Raw genomic sequence first — 20058 nt, forward strand, 5'->3', positions numbered from 1 at the left:
CTGTCTCCTAATACCACAATGTCTCCTAAGAGGAATGGAATAAGTTATCTTGGGGTGGGGTTGAGAGAGAACACAATTATTATTTCATCTTACTAGCCTTACCAAACATCTCATGTAGGTTAGTTTAATGAGTGAACATTTAAACTTGCTGGGTTCCAACTCCCTGGAGATGGTCATAGGTAGATACATCTAAAGCTGGAAAGGACCTTGGACGTTGAACTCAGATTTCCTGCCTTCAAATCCATCACTCTCTTCCCTGCACCATGCTGCCTTATTATCTGAATGAGATCTGTGATTTGGACAGTGACTGGACTGGGTAACCTCTGAGGTTCCTTCCAGGTCTATGATTTTAAGCTAGGCTTGTTTGTGCTTTATGGTTATTATTTTTTGTCTACCTTATCCCACTATTGATTCATATTAATTTTGCACGCAATGAAAAAATACCCAGGTATTTTTCATGTTAACATTTCTAGCCAGTTCTTCCTATCTTATACTTGTACAGCTTTTTTTGGATTCCCAAATTCAGAACATTATACTTATCACTGTTAAATGTTACAATGGATTTAGTACCTTTCAGCTCATGTTTTGGGGACCCTAATTCCATGTTATCAGATGTTACATGGAGCTGCGGGAGGAGCATCGGATTGGGAATCAAAGTAGATGGGGACCAACCTAAGCTCTGCAACTAATGAACTGGGTGGGCTTGTGTAAGTTACTTCATCTCATCTGGAAAACAAGGGGATCCAACTAGACTATCTGTGGGGCCCCTTGCAAGACTAAATCCCACAGTTCTATCATTGTGATGCTCTTTAATGCAAATGAGAAGGTAACTTGATGATTATGGGAATGCTCTGGTTTAATGAGTTAGTTTCAACAGAATCAATGCTGAAATTCCACTCATGATGGGCTTGTTATTATAAGGAGATTTTTATGAAAACATATTTCTTTTAGGATATTTATAGTAGCTGACCAGCAAGCTGGTGCAAGTGTTGTTAAAAGCAGAAGCCTCGAATGTTCAATTGAACCTAGAAACCATCAACACCAGCTTTTACTTGTCTAACTAGACCCTTTCCTGAATATCTAGATACTGACTCATGCAGAAGAGCCAAAAAGGCCGACGAAAATAAGCCCTGATATTCCAGGACATGAATTTCCAGCTTTAATAACTGTAAGATTCTTTTGTTGACACTCTGCCCTCCTAAAATTCTGTACTAAAATTAAACTGACTCGGTTAGCTTTGATTTGAGGATTTCATCATATCCTTTGAAATAATTAGAGACATCTTAGGGTGTTACAAAATCAGGTTTGGGATTGACTATTTTAGGGAAAGAAAAAAAAGAATGGATTAAAACTTTAAGGTAAATAGAAGTTCCAGATAAGATGACAGAGTTCTTATAGGCTCATAAGCAGGATTAGAAGAGACTTTAGAGGCTGTAGACTCCTACCTCCTCAATTTACAGACGAGAAAACTGAGGCAAAGTGGTTAAGTGACTTGTTCAAGGTCACCTAGTAAGTGTCTGAAGCATTTTCCAGCTGGATTGGATCTGACATTCTGAAGGTCCTTTTCTGTTTTCTGCTGCTGCTGCCAGAGGGGCAGATTCTGAACACAGTGATTAGAAATTCCTCCATGGCTGTCTGTTTTCTTGCCCAAAGCTTTTTGAATTTTCTCTTAAACCATTCTTAATCAGAGAGATTTTTTTAAAAGCTTGGGATTTAGATTAACTCTAATTTCTACCTGATGAAAAAATACTGTCCTTTACAAAAAAACAAAAAAAACCTGGATCCTACTGTTATTTACTGAGCAATTTGTGCCATCTAATCATACAAATTAAAACCTGATTTTTGCTTTCCTGAATTCAGTCAGTTGTTAATAATCATGTTGTCATTTTCTTTTCCTAAGATTTGGCATCAAAACTTTATTCATCCTTCTCAGAAATCTTGCCACCAACCTACTATAAAAACTGTCATTATCTTGCAAAGTCTCATCTTGACATCTGTTAAGTAAAGGTTTATTTTACACTTCAAAAGTCAATCTGCACAGCTGACTACACTCCTTCAGAATTTTACAGCTTGCTCCTGTCAAATATTTGGGAAAATAAAATTTGCTTTTAGAAAAATATTTAGTTCTTCTAGAAAAGAAAATGCCCTTTAGTTGTCAAAAACTTTTGTGTTTTTTTCTTTAAAAAATTCCCTTTCATTTGGATTTAGAAGTTATAACAAAAATTTAAATACAACAATCACTTAGTACACCTTCCATTTCAGACCATGTACTTCTTACTTTCTTTAACTATTGTGAGTGGTGAGTAGGTCACCTAAGCTCTTCATTCAACTATAAAAGCAAACTGTTGACCCTTGACTGGCTTTTGGTTGATAGGGTTCTAAAAGAGTGGGAGAGACTGCAGGTACTAGCTCTTCTTTAATCCCCAAACTTTCCATACTTGAACTCTTGTGCCTTCCCACCCCCTACCTACCTTGAATGCTATCTGGAGAAAAGGGGACATGGAAGGATTGATATAGCATTATCAAGATCCAATGTCCTCCATTTTATATTTTCAAGGATGTTGATATGATTACATCAACATATCAGGGTTGGTAGGAAGATCAAATGGGGGTTATGAAAATTAGAAAGTAACCAAACTAGGGATAGAGGCAGTTATAAATGATAAAATAGATATTTTTGATTACATGAAAGTGAAATAAACAAAGCATCTGCTTATGAGGAAAATAGTTGTCAAAAAAAATCATCATTTAAAAATTTTCAGATAAAGGTTTCTTATTCAAGATAGGGAAACAACTAACAGCTACATATGTACATATATGTGCATAATGTATATGTACATATATATTATTTGTACAAATATCAGTTAGCTTTTCCTATAACACACATATATGCATATATATGTAATAAAAATGATTCCCAAATAGATTAATCACCAAAGGAGATGAATAAGTAGTTCTCAAAAGAATTGCAAACTACTAATAATGATAGGAAACAATGTTCCAAGTTGCTAATAATAAGAGAAATACAAATCAAAACAAACCCTAAGGTTTTTCCTCACTTTCAGAAAACTGGAAAAGATGGGCATCATTAATATTAGAGAAATTGTGGAAATACGTTGGTGGTGGAGCTGTGAATTGGTACAACCATTCCATACAGGAATTTGGAATTCTGCAAATAAAGTAACTAACATGTTTTTATTTTTTGACCTAGAGATTCTACTGCTAGGCGTATACTCTATGGAGGCCACAGATAAAAGAAAGGCTCCATGGGCACCAACATAGGTACTGCAATTTACAGCTTTATGCCATCAAAGAATTGGAAATAAAATTGATGCCCATTGATTAGGAAATAACTAAGGAAATTGTGGTACACGAATGTAATGGAATACTACTCTGCTTTAAGAATACAACAAATCTGATGAATATAAAGAAATATGAAGAGTCATGAGAAAAGCAAGCACAACCAAGAAAACAATACACATAATCAATAAAACATTGTAAATGGAGAGAAAAACAGCCACAAAATAACTGAAAATCAATGCAAAGTTATAAAGAACAAGTTGGATCCCAAAGGAGAGATATGATGATACAATTCCACTTACTTTTTTGCAGAGATATGGATGTGGGCAATTGCAAGTATTGTCTGATTTTTAATAACATATTGGTCAATTTTCTAAATTTTTACCTATTTTTTCTTTTAAAAATTCTTTATTATATGGGATAGATTCTGGGAGGAGGAAGAGGAAGGACATGAAGGGACATGTGAAAAGATATCAATAAAAATTTATTTTTAAAAAATGCAAAAATGATTCTTCAAGAATAAAATGTTGCTATCGCCCTCTACCTGATCCTTTCTAGCATTCTGATTGCTCCTGATTGTGAGCAAACTTGTTTTTATCTGAGTCCTTACTTACTCTACTCTATTTTGGCTCCAGTTGGTCCATCCTCTTCAGAGACAACCATGGTTCTGTCCAATCAGAGTCAGTTCTAAGCAAACTGAATTAGCAAGTGAAGACTTGCAGGAATGTGGAATGAACACGAGAATGACAGCAACCCTTGGTTTGCCACTGAAATTGGAAAACACATAAAGAACCCTCAGAGAAATTCAGATTCATGTGGATGCTGCTTCTTTCTTGATTACTTTTCTTATTCCTATCTCTACTTTGACACTCCTTAGCTGTAACCCGCTGTTGTGCTTTAAGGATGGAGACAGTTGAGTTGAAGGGAGACCATCTTACTTTTATCGATGAATAAATATGTATAAAATGTCTGTTACTTTGAATGCCATTGATTATGGCTATACTCAACCCTGGTTAATTTATATGTGAATGATTGTGTTCGTAATAATGGGTAATATTATATAGCGTTTTAAGGTTTGTGAAGTTCTTTACATGTGTTATCTCATTTGATCCTCACAACAATCCTATGAAGTAAGTGCTTTATCCCAATTTTGCAAATGAGGAAACTAGAACTGAGAGTTTAAGTGACTCTTCCAGGGTCACACAGTTAGTAAATATCTAATGATGGATTCGAACTCAGACTTTCCTGACTCCAAAGCCAGCAATCTATCCACTGCACTGCTTAGCTGCCCCATGATTTGATCACTTTGGGATGTCACACTTTAGGAAGTCTAATTGGAGAGGACTCAGAGGAGAGTGTCATAGATGGTGAGGGATCTTGAGACCATATCATACAAAAATGGGTTGAAGAAATTTGAAATGTTTAACCTGGAGCAGAGAAAACTTGGAGAGGAGTTTTGCAAGGGAAAGGTAATAATGATAATTGTCTTCAAGTAGTTGAAGGGCTGGCATTCAGCAGAGAGATTTACTTTTTTTCTAATTGGCTTAAGTGGTCAGAGGTAGAGCTAAGTCCAAAGCATAGAAGCTGCAAAGAGAAGAATCTAGGTAGGATATGAAGAAAAATTCCCTGACAATGAAAGATATCCAGAAGGGCTGCATTTGGAGGTAATTATTATCCATGGAATTCTTCTAGTCAAGACCAGATGTTCCCTCAGCCTCCAACAAGTGAATCTTCATGGAAGATATAGTAGAGGGAAACCTGAATTTGTTTAAGTTTGACTCAACTAGATGGTCTCTGCGGCTTCTATTGTAAATCAATCTCTGTGGTTCTGCATATAATACTAATTCTATAATCCTAAACTAGATTTACACTGTGAAGATATACAAAGAAATCCAAGACATGGTCTTTGATCTCATGGAGACTACTATCAAGGTAAAAAACCTGGGAAGGAAAGGGAAACAAGAACATGTCAATAACCATGTGAATCAAATAATAATACAAGTCAACAGTGTGGGAAGTATTACAAGACAGGATGACAGCATTTTAGAGCTGGGATGGACCTTAGAGACATCATCTCATCTAATTCATTATTTTACAGGTGAGAAAATTGAGTTCCAAATAGTTTAAAGGACTTTTCCCAAGGAAGTTAATTAAATGAAGCTAGATATAGGGAGAACCAAGACTAGACACCAGGGTATTCACTTCTACTCCAATGCTCCTTCCATTACCCTATGCTTCCTAAGTGCTATTGATTCTCAAGAGGGTGAGATTTTAGGTAGAAAGGTTTTGCCTTTACCTGACAATTGTGGAGAACCAGACACTTAGGCTCTTCATAGAGGGATCATGCTTCTTCAAAACAAAACCAAAATACTTTCCCCCACGTTATATTTAGTGATCCAATGAGTTGTATTCTCTCTTCCCCCTAGATGCTACAGCTTTCAAGATATAATTTTCTCCATCAATAAGAGATGGGAGACAATAAATCTCTTGAACCAGCACCCTGTAGCTCTTCTTTTGTCATTTAGTTTGGCTGAACCTGCCACTCTCACCCTCAACCAATGCAATAAAATATAATCACTCCCACCATTCAGTGTGGCTAAGTATTTCATGGGTGACCACAGCTCCATCATTAAGTCATCTTTATCCATCTCCATCCCCATCAGGTCATTTCCTATCCTAGCCTTTTTTGATGATCATAGCCATCAGCTTCTTCTTGTTTCTTTATCCTACTTTCTGATGTTGTTCATCCCAGATGGAGATTTTAAGATTAGACAGAAAGAGAAACATCACCTTCTTGCTTTGAATTCTTTACAATCTGATATTCTACAATTCATAAAACAATACTTATGGTCCTCACCATTTTCCTGCTATCTGTTGAAACCTTCAGTTGTGGGCATCAACCAGGACTTATTCTGTGGTGGTAAATGCCTTTGGAATAAGGGAAAGGAGAAAGACTCATTGAATTTATGCACGTGGTCTACTCATAAGCACTTTTGTAGCAGTAACAGAATAGAATAGGAAATAATGGTACAACCCAGCTCTGTCCCTTACAAGCTGGCCAAGCCACTACAATTCACTAAGTCTCAATTTCTTCAGATGTAAAATGAGGAGAATAACACGTGCAGTTTCTGTCTCAAGGAGTTGTCATGAAATAGGTTCTTTGCAAAATGGAAAGTGCTATATAAATGCAAACTCAAAATCACTGTTTTCCCTCTTGCATTCAGTCAAGCAAACAGAGAAGTAACACTTGGCTCTATGGATTGTTCCAGTTGTCTGTGGCTCTAGATAGGAAGGGGCTTTTCCCTTCTCTAAGAAGCTTTTGCCAATTTAGGGTCAAGGCAGATGGCTTCTGTTTAACAGAGACTTGAATTAAGTTCTTTATGATGTGATTAAAGCATTTTTTTAAAAAAAAGACCTTAAGGTAAGTAAAGTCTGCGTTATTATGGTAATCAAAAAAAAAAGATTGCTCCTGAAATAAAATAGCATCAAAGAGAACAAATATTCTGTCATTTTTAGGTATTTGGAAATAGTCACTCTCCTTTCTCTATCCATGCTAAAATGCACATGTACATCAGAAGGACTGAAAACATAAAAAGAAAGGAGACTCATAGTATTTACTAGTTTTGCCAACTGCCTTAGCTCAGAATTCTTCCTGCCCACCACCATTTGGTGCTTATAATAGCATCTTATCATGGGCAATGAACACATATGCACATGTCCCATTAAGGATCTACCCAAGGAGGCTGATCTAATCCCTCCTCCTTTACCTGTTGGTTCAAGATGTGCGACGTCCAAACTTCATTTCTGCTGCAGGGGTCTCAAGCACAATATAGAATACGTTGGCTTTGGGTGGGTTCTGGCGGTGTACATTTTAATTGCATTATGCGAGGCAATGAAAATCTCTTCATTTCTCATGCATAAAGCATATGCTAGACAGGGCACATACTACATACAGTGACTTTGAGCCAGGGCCTGTTCCCTCCTATAGCCATTTCTACAGCTGTTCCAAGATTGCTTGTCATCTCATGATATTAATTGCCCTTGAGCTACAACAGACTTCTGAATGCCTGGTTTTCTAGAGCAAGAGGAGAGAGAATGGGTGGATTGTAAAAGGGGGTTATTTTTAATTATGATGGAGGTAAGGATTAAAAAGGAAAATAGTATTGTAAGCATGGCGGTTGTTATTTTTTCATTCAGAAAGAGGGAAGTATGGATCATGAACGATCATGCTTTTGGAAGTTTATTTGTCCATGGAGGAAGGGAAGTGGATTTTCTTTTCTTTTGTTTCTAAAAATATTCAGTTATTTTACTATATTTCATACTTTTCTAATAGGACAGAACACAAACAAAAGAGAGATTCACTCACTAGGATCTCACATGTCTACTAAGCAGAGAATCAAGAGTATGCACATGTTCTAAGCACTAATGGAGAAATATTCCTAGGAAATGTCCATCATAGATATAAACGCCTTCCCCAGATGCTGCTGCAGAGTCCTTAGAAGTAAAGAGAAGGAGAAAACTTGGTCAAACAAGCAAAAAAAGCATCAGTTAAAACCAAAACAAACTTACTGCTCTGAGAGGTAAGAAGCTGAAGGACCATCCCATTTTGTGAAGCTCACAGTTACCAAAAAAAAAAAAAAAAGCATATGATGATTTTGACCACTTCAGATCAGTTAACCCACACTCTGGACATCAAGAGAGGAGATTTTAAAAATAGATTCAGCATTTCACTCATTCTTTCTAGACAAAGAGCCCCTCTGTACTCATGCTGCCTCAGTTACAAATCAGCAGCACGCTTCTATATTCTGTTGGGGGAGTGGTTTGTCTTAAAGTAATTCAAGAAACCTTGAATCTTGGCACAATAAATAACCTTTTCCCTTGGACAAGAATAATCACAATACAAAGCAATCTGGCTTGTGTATTTGTGTAAATTAAATCAGAGTCCTTGGTTGCATCTTCTCTCGTCCTCTCCTACCCTACCACTGATGGAAAAAGAAATGAGGTTACCTAAATTATTTCCGGGTATTTGTAAAATAACAACACCAACAATGTTTAACACCACCACCAACAACGATAAAATTATTTTATATGTTATGGCACATTACAATTTATAAAACCCTTTTGTATACATGATCTCTATTACATTTTTAAGCCTCTTGCCACCCAACACTGAGAGCACAGTGCTGCCTCTGAAAAACCACTAATCATTTCTGCTCTGTATCTACCCTAAGTACTTTGGAAAGAAGGCTCACACTGAGATGTTTGAAATAGTGTGTTATCCAATTACAGCTAAAATTGTTAAGTTCTCCTAAACCATTTTGGACCACAAAAAGCTGTGTGTTCCAAATTTGGGGTTTACCATTTTACCATCTATAATCCTCAGAGTATACTCTCATCTGCATTTCAAGAGGAAAATATACAGTATTGAAGTGGCAGGACTTCCTTCTGGCAAGTGAGTCCTTATCCTTAAGTAAGCACTGTGAGTGCAGAGATCCATGGTCTTACTAAACACGGATAATGGGTACAACTCAGGGTCTCCACCATGTGGTTTTCTGATGATGCAGGAAAGCAGTCCCCAAACAGAAGCCCTGGAAGGGGAAGTTAAACTAATATTTCAGGGTGTCCATGAAGAGAGAGGGAACCAAGTGGATCTTTAAGAGCAGGTGAGATACCACTTGACAATATATGTATATATACATATGTACACACACAAAAACATATTTTCAATTATTAAACATTTCTTTTTTCACCTTCTCCCATCCACTGTGGGGAAATAAAGACAGAAAAAAAAGAGAAAAGGAAGGGAAGGGAAGGAAGAAGGAAAAAGGAAAGAATCCTTTTATCATGTAATCATAATAAGCAAAATAAATTCCCACATTGGCTATATCAAAAATACATTTCTCATTCTGCATAGTAATCCATCATCTATCGTAAGTGGGCAGTGTTCTTCCTGAGCACTTTTCCCTTTCCCTATAATTTGTTTATTATATGACCACTTATATCTAGGCCATGTATCCATTTGGAGAATCTCGGTAATAAAGTGTGAAATGTTGGTCTGATTTCTGGTTTACTCCTGACCAAGTTTTCCCACTAGTTTTAAAGTAGTGAATCCTATTCCATTTTCCCCTTATATTTTAGTGTGTTTGGATAGTTTTTTTTTCAACATGGATTTCAGGTAGGCCAAAAATTTCAACATTATCTCTCCTTGATCTGTTTTCCAGGTCAGTTTTTTTTTTATATAAGATATCTTACATATTCTTCTATTTTTTCAATCATTTGGTTTTGTTTTAGATATTTCTTATTAGGTCCTAGGGTCATTACTTCTAGAAGCAGCTAGATGGCACAGGGATAGATAGAAGGCTGCATCTAGAGTCAGGGAGACCTAAGATCTTATCTGGCCTCAGATACTAACATGACCCTGGGCAAATCACTCAACCTCTGCCTCAGGTTCCTTATCTGTAAAAATGGGGATAATAATAGCCTCAACCTCCTAGGGTTGTTGTGAGAATCAAATGAGATAATACTTGTAAACTACATTGCAAACATCCAACTGCTGTATGAATGCTGGCTATTAGTTATTTGGTTCAAGTTGATTCTTAGAGAGTCTGCTACTTGGATAAGGTTTTGCACAGGTAAGCTGTTCATTCTCTTTCCAAGTCTTTTCTGCACAGTTCTCATTTCTTTTCTAATTCTTTCCTCTATTCACTTTTCCTCATTTCACTTATTATTTCATTTGAACTCTTTAAAAAATAGTATGATTTCTCCTAGGAAATTTCATTTATCCTATGGACATGCCTTTGTTTTCTCCTTTTGGGTGCTGAGACCCAGATCCTCAATACCCTTCAGGAGGCCTTTTTCTTCAGCCCAGGGGTCTTTTGCTGTAGGGGCTGATTTCTAGGACCACCCTCCTCAAATTAAGTGGGGGCCCCTTTCTTTGGCCAAGGTCCTTTCCTTCACAGTGGACACTGAGATTTCCTGCTCCTACCAGATTAAACCTAACTGAGTCCCTCTACTTGGGGTGGGGGTGGGTGGGCAGGGCCTTTTCTTTAACCATGGCTAAGTCAGAAGTGGCTTCTCTTCTAGGAAATGGGCAAAGACCTGAGTTCAAAATCTATCTGACACATGTCTATGTGGACAAGTTATTTGGAATCAGTGCCCAGGTAACTCTCTAGAAGTGTGTTAGAGAAGAGTTGCCAATTTGCCTTGGTAATTTCCCTGGGAATCTCTTATACAGATGACTTTGAAGGTCTAGACCTCCTCCTCCAAATTCTCCCCTTCTCTCTTCCTTTTTCTCCCTTCCTCCTTCTTTCTCTCTCTCCATATATATATATATATATACATATATACACACACACACACATACACACATATGTATGTATACATATATGCACACACATATAGATATATGTATACAAACACACATACACACACACATATGCATCCTGATGAATATCTGGTCACTGGACCCAGATGGCTCAAGAGCAGAAAATGAGGCTGATGACCTTGCACAGCCCTCCCTCACTCAAGATTAAGTGCAAGTCATGTCATCATTTCTCTGATGTCATGGTCTTCACAACAACAATATACACACATATATGTATACACATGTATATATACATACACACATACACATATATATATACAAACATGTGTTTCTATCTGCCTCATCTCTCCCTATTGCAATCCATCCTCCATTCAGCCATCAAAGTGATTTTCCCTAAATGTAGGTCTGACCTCCTCTTGGTCCAGTGCCTGGCACATGTTAGGGGCTTAATAAATGCACATGCACACATACACACACAAAGTCTGGAAGACAGAACTTTCTCTGATCCAGATTCCTGCCTTTCTTATTTGAGTTGCCTCAGTTATGCAGCCTCTAACCCATGTCTTTGTTACCAAGATATGAAGCCTTCACCCACATCAATGCTCATTTAGCCAGAGTTAACAATTCAAAACATATCAACAAGAACTTGAAATTCCCAGAGTCCTTTGCCATCGAAGGATGCTGACAGCAAGTATTTATGCCCTCCAATATTTTTCACCTACATATACTTCCTCATTATATGCTATGAAGTGAACCCAGTTTCTCAGTATCAACACCTTGTGATAAACAGGCTTATATACCTTGGAAACACTACTACACAGGTGGGAGCACTCAGATGCTAATGAAATACATACCTTTTCCCCTCACCCCTTGCCAATAGAGAGATGGTAGACTATTGGTGTGGAATAATGTATTTGTTGCCAGATATGACTCATTTTTTCTTCCCACACTGCAAGGGAGCATCTTTTGCATAACTCACTTGGGAAATCACTGTACATGCCATCCCATTGTTATATCCCAAACTCCGGAAATACCAGGGTGGTGAGAAGGGACTAGGGACTAGCTCATCAAGACACCTGTAAATGTTGTTCAATTGTTTCAGTCGTGTCCAACTCTTTGTGATGCAATTTGGGTTTTCTTGGCAAAGATAAGAGACTGACTTGTCATTTACTTCTCCAGATCATTTAAGCAATGAGAAAACTGAGGCAAACAGGGCCCAGGATCGCACAGTCAGTAAGTATCTGAGGCTGACTTTGAACTCAAGAAAATAAGTCTTCCTGGCTCCAGTCCTACCACTCTATCCGCTGTACCACCTACCTGTAACTGATGAATATACCATGAGTGTCTTAGAGCATCTTTGTTGGGATTCTTGCATTGTTTCTCACACACAACACTATTTCTAGTCCCATGCTTTTGCACTGGTCTTCCCACTTGCCTGGAATACATTCCCATCTAATGTTCACCTTACAGAGTCCTCCTCATCTTTAAGATACAACTCAAGCATCATCTTGTGCATGAAGCCTTTCCTGATCCCTACCCCACCTTCCCTCCCAAACTACCTTATTTATCAATTTTGTTTTTATTTGTATTTATTCATTTCCTATTTAGGCTGTCTGTTTTATGGATGTAGTTGTCTCCCCCATTAGAATGTAAGTTCCTTTGGAATTCAGATAACTTTATTCTTTGTGCTTGTATCCCAATATCTGTCATTTAGCAGGAATTTAACAAATACTTATTTATTGATTGATACTTCTTTAGAAATTGATCTACCTATAGATACTTCTTTGGGAACTGTCATTCAGGCAACTTCAGGTAGAAGCCAGTTCCCCTCTTCCTTTCTCCCATCTCAGCTCTCCCAATCCCCCACCTATCCTTTCATTGAATCACAGGTGCATTCAGGTTGACTACTTACTTTCTCTCTCCAGAGATACACTCTTTGCTGAAGTTCACCTATTCCCCTCACTGCAGTTCCAAATAAAAAAAAAGGCAGTAACTCAAACTACTTCATGACCCATGTCAGGCGATACCATTTTATAGCTAGTACATGGAAGCTTTCTTGGGCAAGGAACAGTTGGAGCACCTGTGTCTGTGCCTCCTATAATCAAGATAAGCTCCACTTAAGTGGGGGATTCACACAACAGAAGTGTGCCCTAGCCACTCAGAGAAGCCGGCACCTCTCCATCAATCCATAGCCTCTGCTGCACTTCAGGATGCAGAGAACAAAGATGCTTCAAAGAAGGGATCAATGCCATGTTAGAGCATAGTCACTCCAGAGGAGGGAGGAAACAAAAGAATCTCTACTTTATCCTGTTAATGAAAGGTGAGCATCCATTTTGCCCATGGCAACCTCTACTTCCTTCTCTTTTTCTCACCCCCCTCAACTTGCCACCTCCCCTGTCCCTCCCAGTACTTGCTCGATTGTCTGTCAGCAACATGGCTAAAATTGCTATACAAAGCTTAATTTATCTTTGCTTTTAATGATGTCTGTAACAAATTCATTGCTTACAAGAAAAAACATACCAGTATTCTTTATCTATCTCTCCATCCAGAAAATAATTTCAGGAAGATAAAATTAAAGCCATCCAAATTCATCTCATAGGGCTAGAGGAGACTATGAAAACTCCTTGTTCTAGGATGTATTTCCAGGACTGTACTAAAGGAAAGCCACAGATATAATTTTCCTTGCCTCATCTAAAAATCTCCAGAACTCTTGCCTTAGTTATTAGAGAAACTGTGTGGTAAAGTTGGAAGAACTCTGAACTTAGAATCAGAAGAGATATGGATGGGTTTGGAGTCCAACCTCCAAAAATTACCTGGGTAATCTTGGGCAAGCCCAAGAAACTCTATAAGCCTCTGTTTGTTTAACTGTAAAATAGGGATAATATTGTCTACTGCATGTGGTCATTGCAAGGATGAAATGAGATTATATGTAGGTGTTTTGCAAACCTTAAATTCTGTATAAAAATATAACAACCCCCCACCACACAAAAGTAACGTGTGTATGGAGGTTCTAGACTACATTGGCCTATAGGATTTCCATTCTAGTCCTGGCCTAGTCTAGACTCTGTGGATAGTCTCTGGTCTCTAGGGACCTCCACATCTGGAACATGAAGCAAAAAATTTGTTTGCTTCTGGATTCAGTCTTCACCTTCTGTCTGACTAAAGGTACCTCTTGGGCTAGGACAGACTTGGGGACTCCAACACATAGTTTCTCTTCATCTGAAGCATCTCCTGAGTTATTATGTAGCACTGGTAGTCTATTTGCAATTGGAGGATAGGCCTTTATTGGAGATTGCATAGACCACTCCATCTGATATTTGGGGAAGAGCCAAGTTCACCTAAGGATGTGTGCTTTGGAATCTTTAAGATGGAGAAAATGTAGAGCCTTACATTGGGTAGGTCACTTGAACTTAGATAATAGAACCCTTTAAAGCCAGTAAATCATAGTCAGCCACTGGCTAGTTGGCTGTACTACTTGGAGCCAAAGAGTAGATGAACAGTGGAGAATTGGCTATGTAAACTTATCATTACATGAATGCAGTAGAAATGCCACATTTTGACACAACTGAACTTTCTGCTCCAGCCTCAGAATCCCCCTGCCATTTTAATAGTGTGTGATTAAAACGCTAAGGCCATGGGTTTCCTTATAGATGGCAAGATAATAGTTTTGGATTTCTTGGTTCCTTCTAAAGAAACAAGTCACATTTTTGGGTGCCAATTAATATTTCCTTGAGTCATTTGCCCTCAAAGATTCACCCTTGATTAGAATGGATCCTGTTATGGAATCTACATGTAGGGAAATAATTCTACCCTCAAATCTTAGCAATCATTAAAGCATTCTGGGTACTGGTTTAGTCTGTCCATCATACTGGAATAAATGGTCTCTCACCACTGATATGTTACTTAATATTTTTCTCATTCTCTTCCAAAGATAAAAAGCTTTTATATAAAAAACTCTAAACTGTAGTCTATACTTGCAGTACTTTCCTTTGAACACACTGATTACAAGTCTCAAACTTCTTTATAGATACCTGTTGTCCTACTGAGATACTAGAATACATTTCCCATATGATCCAGTTATCTCTTGACCTGTTTCCAAAAATCATCATGAAGTGCATTATTGGCCATAAAGTGAAATGTCTTGGATAAGAAGCCTTTTCATATCTCAAAATGTATTCCATGATCCAGCTTTAACTTTGGACATCCTCTCAATAACAGCTTGCCTTCTGTGGAATGAAGCTTGATTATTTGAGTGTCACATTCTTTCTCATTGTGCTTCTCTTCTTGCAGATCATTACACGGCTTCATGCTCCTCTAGCTGTCCAAAGACAGTGGAGACAAGGGGGACTGCCTCAACACTGCAATGTCTACTACATCCACAGGAGTACAATCTCTGGTGGAAGTCCTAGACTTTCTGCCATCCTTTACTGTGATAGTCACCCTGTTTCTCTAATGTCACTGAGTGCTTTCACTCTTTCAATGAGCGCCATCCTAATTTTGGACTCATGTGGCCTGTGTGATGGAGCACCTGCATCTACATTACTCTTCCCTGGCTGATAACGTATGCTGAACTCATCGTTGGCCAGCATTGCCTCTTTTCTTTGGCAGGCAGCTTCTAACTTAACACTTGTCAAGATAAGTCAGTGGGTTGCTATCTATTCATACTTGAAATTGAGTTCCATACACATAGCCTCAGAATTTATTGGTGACAAGCCACTTCAAAGCCAAGAATTCCAATTTGTTTACCAAATTCCAAGACTCATGGACTTTAAGCCCTCTACTGGTAAATACTATAGGTAGACTTCCATCTTCTGGTACCAGATCGCTCCCATACAAGGTACTTAGCTATTCAGGTGAGCATCAAGGTAAAACACAAAGGATTTGCTTGGATCTTGCAATAATTCAACTCTGGTGACCTACTTGAGGCAATAGTCTAGGTCTTTAAAAGATTGTTGGCATTTCTTATTGTCTTAATACTTACTTAAGGAGGTTTGGACTACCAAAGGCCCAATATAATGAAATGTGGAATTTCAGATAATACAGTAAAGCAAGTTGGTTTGAAAGACAATCAGGAAGACTGAGAGAAACAAATCTTCTGGGCCCCTAGATGCAATGGAGCACCCTACTGCAGCCTTGGGTGGAACTAGGCCCCCTACTTGGACCCCAAAGGAAACGGGGTACTCTTACCCACAACCAATAAATTCTAGTGGGTTTTTATAAGGTTCTTATCTGGGGCTAGCAGAACTAGGCATTGAGGGAAGGGAATGAGGAACTTGGATCTGGGGACTGGTACTGATGCATGCTTGGGGGTTTGGGGAGAAGGAAGACTTCAGAGGAATTGGTGGTTAGCTGATATTCAAACCTCCTGCTGGTGGGGCCATTACTGCTAGTCTTCCTCTGACAGGGTGACTCAGCCTCCCTTATCCAGAGGTTTTGAACTTCCCCATTATTTCTTCATTTAGCGGGTCGAGGAAGCGACTATATTCTTCATACTCATCCCAGCTATTTCCAAATGACACTAAAGAGGAGTAGTTGAAATGAGATTATCCTTTGACTTCTGATACTTAAGTACAGGTCTATGAGTGGGATAAAGCTTAATGATGATGCACAGTTCTTCACAAAATGTTCACTAATAATTACTGATCTCTAGAAGAGTTGTCAGAACAGTGTTCCTTTTGAAAACCCCATCATTATAGGTTCAGCCATTCAGAGGCTGTATCATCCCAAATGTTCAACATCTCACAAGCAAAGGGCAAGTACAGCTATAAAGGAACATCAGAATAGTGGCAAAGTACTGACATGTAAGGAGTAACAAATATCAATTATATCTCCATTTCTCTGTGCTTGGTTTCCTCATTTATAGGATGAGGGGCAATAATATTTGCACTCCCTGTCTCACCATATCATTGTGAGGTTCAAATGAAACCACAGGGTCTTAGGATTTAGAATGGGAAGAACCATAGAGATCACAGTTCAAAAATCTCATTTTGGAGATCACTTCATTCAACTACCTCATTATAAGGATAAGGAAACTCAATCCCACCACCCTGGTCACCTCTGCCTTTTAGAATCCCTGCCCTCCTTGGAGACTCAGCTCATAAGTGGCCTTATGTAACACATCTATGCGGACACTTCCCACCTCCCCAGTTTAGGGTATGCTTTTCTCAAATTATCAGGTAGCTCCATATCTGTTTACATGTTGTATCCCCCAGAAAATTATAATCTCCCTGAGGGCAGGGATCAAGGTTATGCTGAAGACAGCTCACACTGGCTAGTGTAATTTTTAGTAATTTTTAAACCTTGGAAAAAGGCAAATGGTGGAAATCAGGACTTGATGGATTGTTTTGTTGATTGTCTATGCTTAAGAAAGGAATGGCAATAATGCTAATAATGTCCATTAAACTTAAAAGTGTCTTGCAGACCTTCCCTCCACCACAAGAGAGCTTTGGTGAGAATATTTGCCAGGACAAATGAGGACTGTTTTTCCACTTTGCCCTTCTATCCCCAAGGCCTGACAAAGGCTGCAAGTAGTAGATACCTAATGGATCCCATTGGATTGATTTTGAATGGACTGTGAAATCACTTGCCCCAAATAACCTAGATGGTAAATAATAGAGTGAGAATTCAAATGTAGATCTTCTGACAGTAGGGTGCTTGCTTCAGCAGTGCATCATATACTAAAATTGGAATGATATGGAGATTAGCATGGCCCCTGCACACAGATGACATGCAAATTCGTGATGCATTCCATATTTTAATTAATTGCTTATGGGTACACCATACCAATATAACAAAAATGATAATAGTACCTAAATTAATTTTCTTTTTCAGTGACATACCAATCAAGCTACTAAAGGATTATTTTCTGGAGCTAGAAACAGAATAAGTATTTCTCTAGATGGGAAGGAAAAAGGGAGGATGAGTTAATTTAATTTAAATAAAAAGAAAAAATAAATATACTTTAGTAGAATTTTGTTGACTTTTAGCCTCCCCAGAAAACTTCTCTTTACCCTACTCTCTTCTTCTGTATCCAAAGCAACAGCCAGTCTGGGCAGGTGGGAGAATCACTAACATTCACTGGTGAAAATAATTGAACCAAGCCACCTGTTCATTTTCTTTTCTACTTCAAACCCTGAACACCTCATAACTCTTACAGCCCCAGCACATCTCTGAGAGTATGTTAATTCCCCCCTGCTTCGGTTTCACCTTGTCCCCCTTAGCCCGCACATGACAGAAATGGGGAACGGCTTGTTTCCTCCCACCTGCAACAAGGACTTAGCTGACAGGTTTGCTTCATTAATGATTCACAAAGCTTAGAAACCTACCTCTGAAGTCAGATTGTTTCAGAGTGTCAACAGGAGGGAGTTAAAACCCATTTTGTTCTGTGAAACACTTTGACTCAGACAAAGGGGAGGAAATATACTCATGGATTGTTCCCTTCTGAAGGAGTGACTGTTCTGGCCCCTGACTAAGCTTCAGTGTGGGATTAACTTTTATGACAAGTCAAAAGGGTTTTTATTTAAAGATCAATTCACCTTGGATATTGTTATCAAGCTAGAACTCTACTCATTAATACCAACTCTCCCCCCACCTCCAAGTACGTGCTTTCCCTGATATGAACTGATGCATCAAAGGGACTTAGAGAGGTGGGGCTGTGGGTCTCAACACACTGCCTGCTAAACCCATCTTTGTAAATTGTTTGCAAGAACAGTCTGACCTGTGATACTCCCATATAGCCCACTGCATTGGCCTTCGGAACAGTCACTATGGTCGAAGGCCACCTAACCAGTGGGTACATCTCCTCCCACTTGTCTGAGTCATCAAGTGCTAGCAGGAAACAGGCAGGCTTTTGTTAGCTCTGTTCCACAGCAGACCTAATTGACTGAAAGATGTAGAAATTCTCAATCCTGCTGTGTTTGTTGTATGTCAATTAGACAAAAGTATTTGATTTGGAAGAGTAAAACATTGCTTAAAGAATCCCTTCAGATGAGGTATCTCCAATTCATACATCAAAATTATTCAAGACAGCACAGAGATAAACTTGTTCAATCATCCTCTTAGCATAAACGTCAGATGAGACATAAAAATGGAGATATATGCTTGCAAAAGTTGTTTGCCCCTGTTACAAAGGAGATATAGCATGGAATCCAAATTGAAGAGGGATTTCCCTATGAATTGTGAGGTCCTCCCAACAACCTTCTTTGTGGAAGGCTTAGTGCTGGTGGCTTCAAACTTTGCATCCTTGCTGGGCATCATGGAAGAGATCTCTAGCCCTTCTGTCTCAGGGTGATGCTCTCTAAGCCTAACATTGGGCTCTGTTTCTTCATCTGTAACATGGGAATATTAACAACACTTTCTTCACAGGATTGTTTGTAAGGATCGGATTGCATAATATATGCAAAGCACTTCGCACACCTCAAAGTGTTACATGAATGATATTATTTTTAAATTAATTAATTAATTTTTAGTTTACAACATTCAGTTCCATAAGCTTTTTAGTTCCAGATTTTCTCCCCCTCCCCAAGACAGCATGTAATCTGATGTAGACTCTACATATACATTCACATTAAACATTTTCACATTAGTAAATGATATAATTATTAAATAGTATTATCATTAAATATCATATTGTTACAATCATGTACTTTTCCTTAAAACAACCCTGAGTTGCTGGTATTCCCATTTACAAGTGATTAGTAACTGACATTAATCTGGCGAAGTTTGTAAGGAACTCCGCACTTTATTTCATTTGATCCTCATGCCAACCACTTCTGCAATAGCTGCTACCAGCATCATGATCTTAATTTGAAACTTACAGAGATTAGGTAGTGGTCACACAATTAGTCAGTGTCTGAGTTGGGATTTGGATGCAGGTCTTTCTGACTCTGAAGTTCAGCTCTCTAGCTGCTGAACCAACTAAGCCTCCAAGACCTTAAATGGTTTACCTTACAGTCACAGAGCTAGGAAGAATTCAAGCTGAGGCTAGAAACCAGGTCATCTGGCTCCAAAAAGAAAGCTACTTCTGGGACACATTGCCCATGGAAAAGTCTGCCTAGAAAATCCAAACCCCAAAGAATCTCTCCATCAGCATAACTTTCTATGCAAACCCTTCAAAGGAGGATGAGTAACAGAACATAAAACATACTGAATTTTTCTAATGACCAGTGACCTGATTTGTTCTTTAGGGCCATCCAAATTTGTGTTCATAAGTAGGCTAATGATTATTTTCATGGCGGATGAAGTCTTTGGTTCACTTGCCAAGCAGGTTACTCCTTTGATTATGGACTATGAAGGGATATCAGCAAGCAGCAGCTTGCTGTGATATTGCTGAGTAATAATAACTCCCAAATGGATCTGTGATCTCATGACTTTGTATGTCCTCTCCAATAATGCAAATCACAGTACCCCGGTGGCTGCTCTCTCCATGCAGCTCT

The 20058-nt window shown here is 38.5% G+C and overlaps 1 non-coding gene across 1 annotated transcript; it reads left to right on the forward strand.

The window, feature by feature from the left end:
• Positions 1-17273: 17273 nt before the first annotated feature.
• On the forward strand, positions 17274-17381 carry LOC140497879 (U6 spliceosomal RNA). Its single transcript, XR_011964888.1, has one exon. It is a non-coding gene; the product is annotated as a U6 spliceosomal RNA (small nuclear RNA).
• Positions 17382-20058: the final 2677 nt, after the last annotated feature.

This window comes from Notamacropus eugenii, chromosome 3 (genome assembly GCF_028372415.1).
Source record: "Notamacropus eugenii isolate mMacEug1 chromosome 3, mMacEug1.pri_v2, whole genome shotgun sequence".
In the NCBI taxonomy this organism is placed as follows: Eukaryota; Metazoa; Chordata; class Mammalia; order Diprotodontia; family Macropodidae; genus Notamacropus; species Notamacropus eugenii.